This window comes from Halictus rubicundus, chromosome 7, assembly GCF_050948215.1.
Source record: "Halictus rubicundus isolate RS-2024b chromosome 7, iyHalRubi1_principal, whole genome shotgun sequence".
Taxonomy (NCBI): domain Eukaryota; kingdom Metazoa; phylum Arthropoda; class Insecta; order Hymenoptera; family Halictidae; genus Halictus; species Halictus rubicundus.
The window spans coordinates 16,272,130-16,286,053 of record NC_135155.1 but is presented as its reverse complement, the minus strand read 5'-3'; the positions used below and the strand labels follow the sequence as shown (position 1 = coordinate 16,286,053).

The 13,924-nt window shown below is 41.4% G+C and overlaps 1 protein-coding gene across 2 annotated transcripts in view; it reads left to right on the top strand.

Moving 5' to 3' along the window:
* Positions 1 to 13,924, top strand: part of Kek5 (leucine-rich repeat, immunoglobulin-like domain-containing kekkon 5 protein) — a 710,928-nt gene that overhangs the window by 660,903 nt on the left and 36,101 nt on the right. For both annotated transcript variants that reach the window (XM_076790900.1, XM_076790901.1), the window contains one exon: positions 6,346 to 6,410. The gene's annotated coding sequence lies outside the window, so the exon portion shown is untranslated. The remainder of the gene's footprint in view (positions 1 to 6,345; positions 6,411 to 13,924) is intronic.

The window sequence follows — 13,924 nt, the reverse complement described above, 5'->3', positions numbered from 1 at the left end:
TCACTTTTGCCATCATTGCAGAAAATCCGCATTCCGTTAATAAATGACAGGAGGATATTCAAGACGAGCGAACTATGAATAGCGAACGTTTAATATGAAGATTGTTATTCGGCAGAGTTTCGGCGGCACAGATAAAAGTCTCCGCATAAAAGATGCGCCGAGCCCGCGAACGGCCGGAACTTTTCGCCACTTCCGGCGGCAATCGAATTAAAGACGGTGCGTGCAAGATTTATCGAAAATGACGAGCAGTTTCCCAACAGATTAGATTACAGTCGAGAGGAACGGGCCAAACCTTATTTACGTCAACACGGGGAGCGTGGAAGGGGAGGGGAACAGCCACGAGGAAACGGCCGAACTTTTATCGCGTGAAGAATTGCCCATAAAAGATGCAGGTCGCACACTCGTGATCCTCTTCCACGACGGTTTTCTCGTTTAGAAAGTTTCCCGAGCCCGATGTGAATTGGATAGCTGCTTGAATTAAATGAAGCGGATTCCATCCCCGCACCCTTTGCATTGTTTCAACCCTCGGACCAGGCGAGACATATGGCGAGGCAGTTTACGTACTGGCATCTGTCTACCAGATTTGAATGCTTTCCCCGGAGCAGAAACACTCGGGCCGTTGTGTGTGTGTGTGTGTGTGCTCCTTCCGAGACCATAACAATCGTGGGAGTCATTTCGAGGAGGGCATGAAAGGTAAATAAACAGAGATTCGCCTTCTTATCGAACGTGCTAACCTGTCAGACACAAATAGACTGCTCTCAGGAAGCATCTTCACAGTTTTGGTTAAACTCTCACAAATTTTTTGAGCTTGTAAGAGAAAGTTTAACCAGTTAACTGTGTTTGACGAGTATACTCGTCATGAAGAAATGGCAATATTTTGTGCCATGACGAGTATACTCGTCAAAACAGCTACAATTCAAACAGCGGTTGATTTTTGCGACGCAACATAGGTACACATTTTTCAAGGAGCAACAGCTAACTGGTTAATATATAATCATTGGACCGTCGAACGTTTAACCCTTTGCACTCGAAGCTATTTCAACACCAAAACGGAACATTTCTTCCGATCTAGAACGTTTTCCTTCTGTACATACTTTTTCATGTTGTACATACGAAAATGGTGCAATTTGCTCGTACGATGCTGAAGCGTTTAGAGATTTATTAAATACAAACAAATTTAACCCCTTGACGCACAGTTTTCTTGAAAAAAACCGGCCAAAAAAATTTTTGATATACTGCGCTTTCGTTCCATGGAGAAAGGCTATATTTTATTCTTGAATAAGTAAGTGTTATAGTTTACAATCCCATGTAAATGATAAATATCGATAAAACGATTTTTTTTCTCTGCTTTCACATTGCTATTTTCAATTCTCGATTATATTCGAGTGTGAAAAATTATAGCAGCATAAAATACAACGCCGCTCGAATTATCTCGAGTGTGCAAGTTAAGGGGTTAACCCTTTGCACTCGGCGCTAGTTTCAATCTAAAACTAAATTTTTCTTCCGTCTTACAATATTTTCATTTTATTCATACGAAACTGATCTGATTTCTACGTATAATATTTAAATGTTTAGTAATCTATTAAATTCAAATTTTGTAATGTAAAAAATATTTTGTAATATTTTTTGTAATTTCTTTGATATAACACCACAACAATTTCTAATGGTGATTCAGAGTCACCACTCGAGTGCAAAGGGTTAATAATGTAAAAAATTTTTCGTGGCGCCTTACAATCGCCATTCGAGTGCCAAGGGTTGAAGTAAAGGGTTGAAGGGTTGAAAAAGTAAATATCTGAAGGAAAGCAATTCAAGAGTGAAATTTCCCAGGCTGCCCGACCAGAAGGGTTAATTATTTCAGAGTCGTTCCGAGTGGACCGTTCCAAATGGGACACCCTGTGTATGTAGGTGAACTTTTGATCCGGTCGAGGCAATTAACATCTGGAAGTTGCTCGATATTATCTTTGCGGGGCGGACAAAGGGCGGCAGAGGCCATAACAGGGCAGAAATAATACCCGGCGTCCAGGGGGTGTAGCGCGAAGCGTGTGCAACCGTACGTCTTCGGAATAATTAAACACCTGGGTAGGTGCGCGCGCGTGAGCCTTTAGGTCGGAACGCGGGCTGGATTACCCTCGTAAAATCTGTCTTCTCCGGTGTGTCGGTTTGCTTAATAAATGAATGCGCCGCGTTCGCTGAAAACAGTCCATCATTCGCGTACGCTGGACGCAGGAAACGAGTCAGGGGGGTTGGCGAGGGCCGAGGGGGATGAATTTAGTGCGAACAGAAATTCTCGGAAAGCGCCGGGGCAGCGTTCGCGACCCCGCGTTCAATCGGACTTTATCAATAACCCTCGGAACCTACTTTGCCATACCAAGCCCCGATTAATATACTCGCGAATTTCGATGTACTTTACAACCGGCCGCGATAGCCTACTCGTTTGCACGGAGTAATTCACCCGGCAACACGATTCTCGAGCCACTCGCCTTTGAACCGGAGAAATTGACCAAGTTAACACTATTTTACATTACTTTATAAAAATAACATGAATGTTCGATCAAAATTTGTAGCCATTCTTTTAATAATATATACCCAAAGAAATCAATTTGTTAAATAATTGCTCATGGATGCATTTTTACAATCTCAATATTCGCAATTTAATAATATTAGAATCCGCCATTTTGACGGGTCCCGTAAATCTAGTGTTAAAGAAAACTAACCTATTTTCATTGGTAATAGGATTTGTAGATTCAAAATGAATAAAAATCGCACTAAACTCTGTCGAATTTGACACCCCAGCATTTTTTGAACACTTTCGTAAGTCGTAAACGCATAAAGATCCGCGGTCTACCTATTGTCCAATTCAGCATATTTAATTTATTATTTGCGAACTGCTCGTACCATTTCAGTTTAATTTGATTGGCCCTCTATGATGTGATTGTTTGTATTTCCATTATATTGATTCTCGCAATTTGCGATACGTTCTTTCGCCATTTCACAAAAGTCCGCGCAAGCTATGCAACGTTTAATATACGCATGAACAATAATTTTAATTTTTAAATTGAATTGTCTGTCCTCTCGTGCTATGGATTTTTTTTACCATCGCGGCAATTTTACGCCAAAGGACAAACGAAGTTGGGAAAATGAGGTACGCGAGAGGATTAATGATATTAAAATAATATTGAGTGAAATTTCATGCTTAATGGGCTTTAAAGGTTGAAATTATATATTGCATAATAATTTTTAGCAAGCTATATTAAAAAGGGGTCGAAAGTTTGAAGTAGCTTCAGCCTGTCACCCTAACCGGGTGTCTTTGTGCGGACCCTGATCAGATAATTATGTGTAAGGTAATTCAATATGTCGAACGCGTTTCACATTTTTCGCCCAAAGACGATTTATAATTAGAGAAACGAAATTCTTGCATTTCATGTTAACACTCGTTGGTCATGCTCGGTGTGGAATCGAAAATGAGAAAAAATCAATGTGATGGAAAGATAAACAATCCTGATGAAATCTCTGCGTGAAGTGGGCTACAACTACCCCTAAACGTTGACATGTTTATAGCGGAACCTAACGTTAACCCTTAGCGCTCGAAGGACGACTGTGAAGGGTCACTAAAAATTGCTGTATCATTGTTCAAAATATTTTGTACGTTATTAAATGGACTACCAACTACCCCTAAACGTTGACATGTGTAAAACGGAACCTAACATTAACCCTTAGCGCTCGAATGACGACTGTAAAGGGTCGATTATAAAATTTGTTTGTTTTCAATAAATCACTAAACAATTTTCAAAGAGTGCAAGTTATCTATTTAATTCATGTTTCACTGGTACTCTCAATTTCTAAGAGGCCTGTTCCGTATTCTTTTCTCATCGTAAAACGAAATGGACTCGGCTAAGAGTTTGAAGAGCTTAGATAAAAAAAGAAAAGAGACAAATAATCGTGTTCGAAAATGAGAATTTTTGATTTTGCCAGAGTCAAGGATGGTGGAAATCGCTGTTTGTCTCGAACCACTACTTTGAGAGGAGTGTATAATTCAACGTCGGTCTTACGAAAATCACTCGGGAAGATCTCGATAGAATTCGAAAGTTACGATTTCCCGATGATCGATCAGTCGGCGAGGAGTCACGAGCAGAGAGGACCTTTCGCCGAGCAACAACGAGTCTCCACTTTCTTATCTTCTTTCCCATTCCTCGGCGGTAACGTTCGAAGTTCCGCTCACCTGAAGTTCCGTGGTGTCGCGGTTCCGTTCCAGTTCCGAAGACAAACGACCCTTTGGTTCTCCCGATGTTCTTCGGCTACCGTACACACACACACGAGAGAGAGAGAGAGAGAGAGAGAGAGAGAGAGACCGTTTCACAGGTCGTTGGCAAGAAAAACTTGCGAGAGTCGCGGAAACTTAACCGCGACCTGGATCGAAGGATCCGCCGATCAATCGGACAGCGATCGCAGGACGATTCTGAAGGCGCGAGGGAACCCAAAAATCTCGAGTCGAGTTGGATCAGTTTCTCGAAAGTACAGTAGTCAATTAATCCTTTGCACTCGGCGCTATCTAATTCGAAAACTTTTCTTCCGTCTTAGAATATTTTCATTTTATTCGTACGAAACTGATCCGATTTCCATGTATAACATTTAAATGTTTAATAATCTATTAAATACAAATCCTATTCGTAATGCGACGAATATTTTGTAATGTTTTTTGTAATTTCTTCGAAATAATGCCACAATAATTTTTAGTGGCGCTTCAGGGTCACCGGTCGAGTGCAAAGGGTTAATAGGGGTGTGCGAAATCTCGCAAATGTCGGGTCGAGACATTTTTCGGTGTTCTGTAAAAATTTGTTTAACACTAGGTTTACGAGACCCGTCAAAATGACGGATTCTAATATTTTTAACTTAAGATTATTGAGATTGTGAAGATCTACCTACGTGGAATTACTCAACAAATTTATTTCTTTAGGTATATATTATCTAAAAAATGGCTAAAAAAACTGGAATAGACACATTCTTCTCATTTTCGTAAAGTAATGTAAAATATTCACTTTTAGTGCTCCGTCAACCTAGTGTTAAGGAAAGACGTGTTTCCATCCTCCTTTCAACCTCTTAAGTACGCCACTATAGTGGTTTCCGTGGAAAGCATCAGTTTGAACGGTACGAGCCAGTATAGTGGCTTTTGTGCCTTCCGAGACCAGGCGCGCCGTCCCTGGGAGACACAGTTGCGGACGAACGCGCCGTACTTAAGAAATTAAAGAAAGCAACTGAAGGGATAAAAAAAAATTGGAAATTCTGATGGAACTTCTCGACGTGTGTGGCACGTCATTTCACGGTGTGCCCATGCCCGCCACAAGACTCGCTGAACAGCACTGTTCCGCGCATTAACACTAGATTTACGGGACCCGTCAAAATGACGGGTTTTATGTTCTTTAATTTACAATTATTGGGACCGTAAAAATGCATTTATAGGAAATGTATTTAACACATTTATTCCTTGGAACATATATTATAGTAAAAGCCTGCTAAAAATCTGGCTGAATATATTCTTGGTATTTTTATAAAATAATCCAAAATGGCCACTTTTAGTGCTCCGTAAATTTAGTGTTAAATAAAACCAATTGGGAAATGTCGTTCGGGTTCCGGAAATTCTTGAAAATCCCGAGACTTTCGCTCCTCGAATCGGAACCGGTCCCGAACATGGGGTTCGCGACATTTTCGTGTTCTCGCACGTCCGTAACAATTAAGTGTCCGCAGTCGGGACCGAATCGGATACCCGAAATTGTCGGATTCTTGCAGATCTCTGGTTTCATAGCAATCGTTTCGAAATCGACGGATTTCGGCGCAGGTAGGCATGCAGGCAGAGATCGGTATCGCGTTTATCCCGCGAAAATGCATCGCGCCGAGTTAAATTGGAACGGTCCGGCACGGAAAGCCGCTTACGGGACGCATAACTCGTGGATAGATTCCCGGCCGGACCCCCTTTGTTCCCCTTAATAGAAAGTTTTTGTTTCGTTGTTTGCCTTGCCGGTGCAACATAGAAAAAATGCTGCATATCGCCCCGGCTTTCCGGTCCCTTCGGCCTCATAACCGGCGCCGTGCCGTGAAAAAGCTTCTCTTTGTCCTGGACGCATTTTTTACGGAACAGTTTACGCCGGCGAAATGGAATCCGCGAAACGCTTTCGCCCCGCGTTCAATTATTTACGCGGTTCTAGGCTAAAAGTGACCGATGAACCGTGCCCCCCCCACCCCCCCCCCCCCCGCCGTCAAGTCTCGTTCGATCGATCGATATCCCCCGGCATCGACATCGACATCGGGATCGATCCGTTGAATCACCTCTCTCTCTGTTTTCTGTTCCAGAACATTCCCTTGGCAAAGTGACGCTCAAGGCGCTCACCGATTTTTCGCTTCTGTCTAAGCTACGGGTAAGTGTCCACCTCCGTTTTAAAATTAGTTAACGCGTTGCACGTCGAGAACAATCTCCCGTACCTCAAATACGATTTATTTCAACGCGAATATATTCCCTTGTTCGATAACAACGAAATCATTAGAGCGAACATTTACACGTTCGCATCGTTACGTCGACTCGCAAATAATTTCCATTTCTGGAATCAAATTGCAATGATGCATGTATTATCGTAATGACTCGTTATAATCGAGCCACCTGATGAATAGGAACAAGTCATTACGAATAATGTCTAATAAAATTAATATATTAAAACGGAGATTATTTACGATTCGACCGAATTGATCGCGAAAGATGAAACGTCGATAATTGATTTAGCCGTTTATATTTAAGTTCCAGCGACCGGAAATGATCTTCGCACACTATCGTCCGTGTGCTGTATACTTATATTTCAATTCGCAAGATGAAGGAAACATCTAAATCTGAAGGACAGACCCAACAATAACACGATTCGCGCTAGGCGTGCTGTTAGCAGCGCGTTAACTATTTTTGCAAAGTTCGCCAACAGAAAAACGTGGCTGCCAGTCGGCGCGTCGAATCGAGACAAGAATCGAACGTCTTTTCAACTCGATTCGCCGCTGTTACAGAAATGTTTTTTTTTTTGCATTTCGCCGCGCCGGCGGAAATCAAAAGTTTCGATTTGCTGAAAGAAGTTCGCCTCGCCTCCGGTCCGTTTTCTTAGTCCGGAATGATTAAGTCGATAAATTTCGAAGTTTCCGTTCGGCTCGCTGAATCCGCGTCGCTATTCGTATTTTGTTCTACTTTGCCGCGTCCCGCTTCCACCTCTTCGCCCTTTGTTTCCGCCGGAGGAAGTTGTTTCTCTAAACGGGCCGCCGTTTCCCCTGTTGTAAAACTGAAAAAATTACAGTTTTACCAGCGGCTACTTCCGCGAAGCGCCTCGGATTCTAGAACGGTCCATTCGGAAGCAAACTGAACAGTTTCAGATAGAACTTCTGCCGCGCGGAGCTCCGCTTCGGTAACACTAAGCTCTTAGGCTGCGCGAACTTTATGAAAAATTTATACGCCAGCCGAGCGAACCGTGCGAAACCATTCGAATTGAAATCGCATTGTTTAACACGTTGACTGCCACGTCACCCATATGTGGGTGAATTATTTGTCCAGGATTTCAAATAAATTTTCACGTTGATATATTCATTATACCAAATTTGATTAGGATCTGTAAAATGCAAGAAAGTTGGAGGACTCCACAATATCATACATTTAATTATTTTCCATTTTTATTTCATTGACCCTTAAATACACCAGTGTCGGATTTTGTGTTAACATTTTTAGCCGCGCCATTTGTGAACTGAGAGTTCAGCTATTTGCTTCTGTCAATATTTAGGTTATGTTTAATGTGTTCACAGAAATAAATTGTTGCTGTCCTCAATGGACCCCATGTATGCATTCATGTTCCTAATATTCAGTTTACCTATGCACTTAAGGGTTAAACAATTTGCTTTGAGTTTGTGGAATTGTTGAGGTTTCTAGTTCGGCAGTGAAAGTGTTAACGGAGAAGATATCCGCTATATCCGAGAACGCGAACGAATCATTCGACACGGCCCGTCAGGCCACGTGAAATCTCTCTTTCATATCGCATAAATATAAATAGGAATTAAATTGCTAATGGCCCAACGAAAGCTCGTAAGTCATCCGGCGAAAGAGCACAGGCGGCACGCAACAATGGCGCTAATCTAATAGCCCCGGTCGAACGCATGAAACTTTAAATATGCAAACGCGTTCCACCCCCGACCGCGCAAGGATAATGAGCACCTCTTCACCGTTGAATAATCAATCGTCATAAATAGAAAGGAAATTAGAAGTGTTGGCGATTATTCGCACTTCTCTGGAATTAGGAGACACGATACAATACCTGCATCGCGTGCAACAGAGTATGCACATCGAAGCCGCCCCCCCCCCCCCCCCACTACCCCCCGTTATGCCATCCCGTGCGGCGAATATTATAGCGAAACGTTTTCGGGAGAATACAGTGACTCCCATAAATATTCGGACACTAGGTATAACTAACTTTATGATTTAATAATTCGTTTGTTGATAAAGCAATCGCCCTGGAAATTGTTTCTAGCAATAAAACATTTATTAAGGATGATAAACATATATAATTTATTTGAAAAATATATATACGTTTCATAATAAAAATTATTAAACGAAATAATGGACCATTTGTGGCTCACAAAAATATTCGGACACGTATTATATTTCTCTGGCAATCACCTTCTGGGGACGCGATATTCCAAGAACGGGAAAACGTTTGTTTACAAACAGAATCTCGTGGACCATTGGATGTCCATGCCACCTCACTACTGTCAGTAGTAAACGTGAATTCGTTCAAAATGGGTCGCAAAGGAAAGAATACGAGTTTCGATGTGCGGCAGCTTGTAATTTTTCATCGAGAAAAAGGAAAAACCTATCGCGAAATTAGTGCAATGCTTCGTATAAGTAAGAGTACTGCTGCAGATATCTGTCGACGATTTTATATTGAGAATCGCATTGATTCTATTCCGCAAACTGGAAGACCAAGTCTCTTATGTACGAGGGAGAAAAGCAAAATTATTCGGAAAGTGAAAAAAAAATCCGCGCTCAAGTGCTCCAAAACTAGTTAGTGAGCTATTAGGAGAAAGCTCCAAAAATGTTTCAGCCGAAACAGTTCGGAGAGTGCTGAGGCAAGCTGGTTACAATGGAAGAGTAGCTAGAAAGAAACCATTTATCAACGAAAAGAATATTGATAAACGAAAAACCCTTGCAAGAGAGCTAATTTCTAAGGATGAGACATGGTGGAAGGATGTCATATTTGCTGACGAAAGCAAATTCAATCTGTACAATTCCGACGGAAGAACTATGGTGTGGCGGAAAGCGAATAAAGAGTTTAATTTTGAAAATACAAGAGGTACAGTGAAGCATGGCGGAGGCAGCGTAATGGTCTGGGGTTGCATTTGGTCATATGGAGTCGGTAACCTAGTTTTTATTGACGGTATCATGGACAAAAATCATTATTTAAATATACTCAAAAATAATTTAATTCAAAGTGCTGAAAAAATGGGGCTTAATAATACTTTTAAGTTTTACCAAGACAACGACCCCGAGCACAAGTCACGTATTGTGCAAGAATTTTTATTATACCGCTGCCCCAAAATTCTTCATTCGCCGCCCCAATCACCGGACCTTAATCCTATCGAGAATTTATGGGATGAATTGGATAGAAAAATTCGAAAAACCCCAATTACATCGATAGCTGAATTAAAACAAAGACTTGCAACCGAGTGGTCGAATATAACTGTTGAATATTTAAAAAAAATTACAAACAGTATGCCAAACAGATTAAGACATGTTCTTAAACAAAATGGTTATGCCACGAAGTATTAAACAAATTTTGTAATGCTAAATTACATTATCTAAATTGAAAAATTAATATTGTCCGAATATTTTTGTGAGCCAAAAAATGGTACATTATTTCTTTTACTAATTTTTATTATGGAATTTATGTACATTTTTCAAATAAATTATTTATGTTTATCAACATTAATAGATCTTTTATTGCTAGAAACAATTCCCGGGACGATTGCTTTATTAACAAAGGAATTATCAAGTCGTAAAGGTAGTTGTAGCTAGTGTCCGAATATTTTTGGGAGTCACTGTACGTACGGCGACTCCGACGATCGTATCTCAACTTTCCGGGGAAATATTACGGCGGAAACCCCCCTCGCAATTCACCCTCGTCGCAGAAACGACCGGCAAAAAGTAATCCAAGAAATAATTCCGAACGAACCGGCGAACGATCTTTCGCCGATACACGGTGTCTCGACTACGGAATATTTCCGGGAATTAGAAGTTTCTTATTTGCGACCGGCACTCTTGATAGACCGGCAACGTCCTCGCCGTGACGCTGGAAAGATCAAAGGATCGCGCGAAGAGAGAGAAAAAAAGCTGCCCGTGCCTCCGTGTCACGGCTCTTTGAAAAATAAATTTTGCTCTTAGCCACTCATTACGGAAAAAAGAGGAACCGTCCCTTTAAGACGCGACTAGGACTTTTCACGGTGCACGCGGTTAGAGGGGAATAATTAAAGCGGGAGAAAATAAATTACGACGAATTCGGACCGCTCCCTGCAGAAAAGTCCACCGAATTGGAAATGATCGTTCTCTCGCAAAACTGCCGCTTTGTCGCCGTATATTTTTCGATACTCGCACTTTTTCTCTTTTTTTTTTTTGGAAATAATCTCGAGGATGACATTTATGATTTAACCGGTTGAGCGCGTTTGACGATGATGAATTGTTCATTTCTTGTCGAATGAAAATGTAATTCTTTCTCACTTTGCTTTACTTTTTTCGTAAAATTTATGATAGCGGAAAAAAAACTCGTCATTGGTTGATTTTAATACCGCGACCGTGAGGGATTTTTATAATTAAACTACGCAGTTAACTGGTTAATTCTGTTTGGTGCACGGGAAATTTGTTCATCTGAGGTTAGTATTAACAAAAGATCAAAATATCGAAAGTCCACCACGCACGCGTGTGCATCGGAAAATCGAAACACCTTGCTGAGAGTTCATGCATTTGTAATTAGACGGGTACTGCTATGCGTATGACAACGAGGCGTTTAGGAATTCATGTTTTTTTAACTGGTCAGGTCCTCGCTGTGTCAAAAGTAGTTCTATATTACAAAAAAAGGATGAAGAAGTTATTGCTAACATACCTGCGACGATTCTTTTTGAAAAATACAGCTTTTCCGTTGCTAGTCTACTGTGAAATAATTCTAAACGCGATGGTTCTTTGACTTCTTTTGAACTAGTCTTGCTTCTGGTAACTTTCTACAGAATTTTTACATGTTGCAGATCATCGAGAATTGTTTCTAATAATCGTAAAAGTATACAGCAGCCTGTAAAGTCGACGGAGTCCGTGCGCGTGGACCCCGGATCTTAATTCCCTAGCCTCGTTCGCAAACTGCTGTCATTAATTACGACCGCTCAGCCACGTAATATAACCTTTTAAGAAAGAGATATCTCGCGGTAGCATGACCGCTTAAAAGCATTTTAACGTCTAATGGATTAAAAAGACCGGTGCGAGAACTAAGGTCCCCTGTGGAATCAAATTCCCATTGGCGACCCGGCTCTCTGTCAGGATCTTTCCGTTTAATTTCGTTCACGATTCAATATCGACGCGGAGGTCACGCTGTCAAGGGTGAGAAATTTCCGAAAGAAAATCCAGCAGCTCGGCTAAATCGGCATATCGGAAATTCCGCAAATTAATCTGGTACACCTCAGCCGCGAATCCCTTTAACGAGTTTCCGATCGACGGGTCTCCGGGGCGTACTTGAAATTTGTTTTTCTTCTGACTTATTTGAAAAGTTGACGCAATATCGCGTCAGCGTCGCATAGTCTGTAAATATTCGGAACACTGAAGACTTCGCCACGGATCGACCGAGACCTGTGTACATATAGGTACACACTTCCGGTGGCCAAGTTGTTACGACAACGATGCGCCCCGAGTCATGACAACAACTTGCCCCTGTCGGCACATTTGGAAATCCTCGTCGGTGTGCAAAGTATTCTTTAACACTAAACCTACCAAGCATTAACAGTATCTGGTAAATATTGCCTTATAAAAATGACAAACCTTTTATTAAGATTGTCCGTAACTTTCAATACAATAAATGCTTGGACAAGGAAATTTATTCCACTATTTTTCATAAATGAATTTTTATAGTTTCAGTAATTGTAAAATATAAAACCGGTCGTTTTGACCGTGGTAGGTTTAGTGTCAACAACAAATCACTTTTTTAAAAGAAAGGAAACGGCTTGAATTTTTTGGAGATTTTAAAAGGATAGGCATGAATAATTTTTTTTACAAAATTGCTATTGGTCGTAATTGCGAAGAACAAAGTAGAGGTCACGATTTTTAAGCTTTTGATCTGTGTCTGTAATGAAAAAAGGTGCCTTTTGTAGATGTAAGTAAGTTGCACAAAGTTTCATTAAAATCGGTTGACGCATAAAAAAAGTATAAACATTGTAAGATGTAAAAATCTTTAAATTTATGAGTTAAATCGCCGTATCTTGCAATTTTTAAATTTTTATTACAGACATAGACTAAGAACTTAAGAATCGTGACCTCTATTTTTTGGTTCGCAATTACGACCAATAACAACTTAAAAAAAAAATGTATGCATTACTTAGTAAATTAATCCCCCAAAAAATTGAAGCCGTTTGCTCGAGTTTTAAAAAAGTTATTTGTTTTTAAAAGGTATAGGAAATCAGTGATCTCTCTATATATGTCGCCAAGACCTGGATGGTAAATGTCGCGGAATTAACACGGCTCGGATATGTTCCCTGGACGATAAACAAACACACTCTCAAGTATCATTGGACAATAAGCCTAATCAAATCAACGAAGTCGATATTAAATAATCGAAATAGCCCAAAAAATAATGATCGAAAAATATTTACTTGCCTGACACGTAACTAAGTCATGGTTAGAGACACTAAAACGAACGATGAGAGAGTGTCGCCGCCATTTTTCACGACAGAGTCAAAGAAAGCAAACCGTGTGTTCTTCTGTTTTTCTTTTTTTCAGGTATAACGATCGGAATAACAATCTGCCCCGGTTTCCCCTAGCCGAAAAATGAAAATGCAAAATTAGATTGGAACTCACGGGATCCTCAAACTTGACTCCGCTCGACTGCAACTTCCGGTACCCGAGCATTGCAAACTTTCGGGCTCCGAGACCCGACCGCACCCGAACCCGAAAATTCGAGTACCCACACACACACACACATACACACATACACCTAACACAGCGTTCCGGTATCGGACGAAACACGAACTGCGTGCTCACCGATAGTTCCCGACGAATCCCTCGGACCTTGTCGGTAAATAAAAAATAAAGACGTGACCTTGGGGTAAGGGTCGCCGGAACGTGGAAGTTCGTCCGAAAACGGGGGAGGAAACTCGCTCGATTAAAGATACACGAGCCGATAGGGAATTACATTTCGCGACAAAAGGGAACATTGGCGGAGGCGACGGGCAACGATTTCCGATAGAATTTTAATGAGATAGAAAGTAATGGGGGTGTTCTATTACGTCGCGCTACCCGACAGCGGATACTTGTTATCCCCGCGACGTTATTCGCCGCTTGATTTCTCTCTCTCTCTCCCTCCCCCATTTGCATTCATAATCGTCGCAGAAAGAAAGCACAAAGGCCGCTAATCATCCGACGAACTCGACCTGCCGTGGAAACCAGACATTAAGGAGAGAAGATTTCGCGGCGAGATTAAAGGGAGTTCCTCGTTCGTTGCGTTCATTTCGTCGTTTCCCGGTTATCGTTTACCTCCCGGCCGAAGGGGCAGAGGGCAGCGAGGAGGAGGGGGGTGGGGGAGGTTGTATCGTTGATAATTGCACACTGGAAAAAGTGCTTTTCGTCTTTCCCGGCTACGTGACCCGACCGTCAACTCGTTTCGACGCG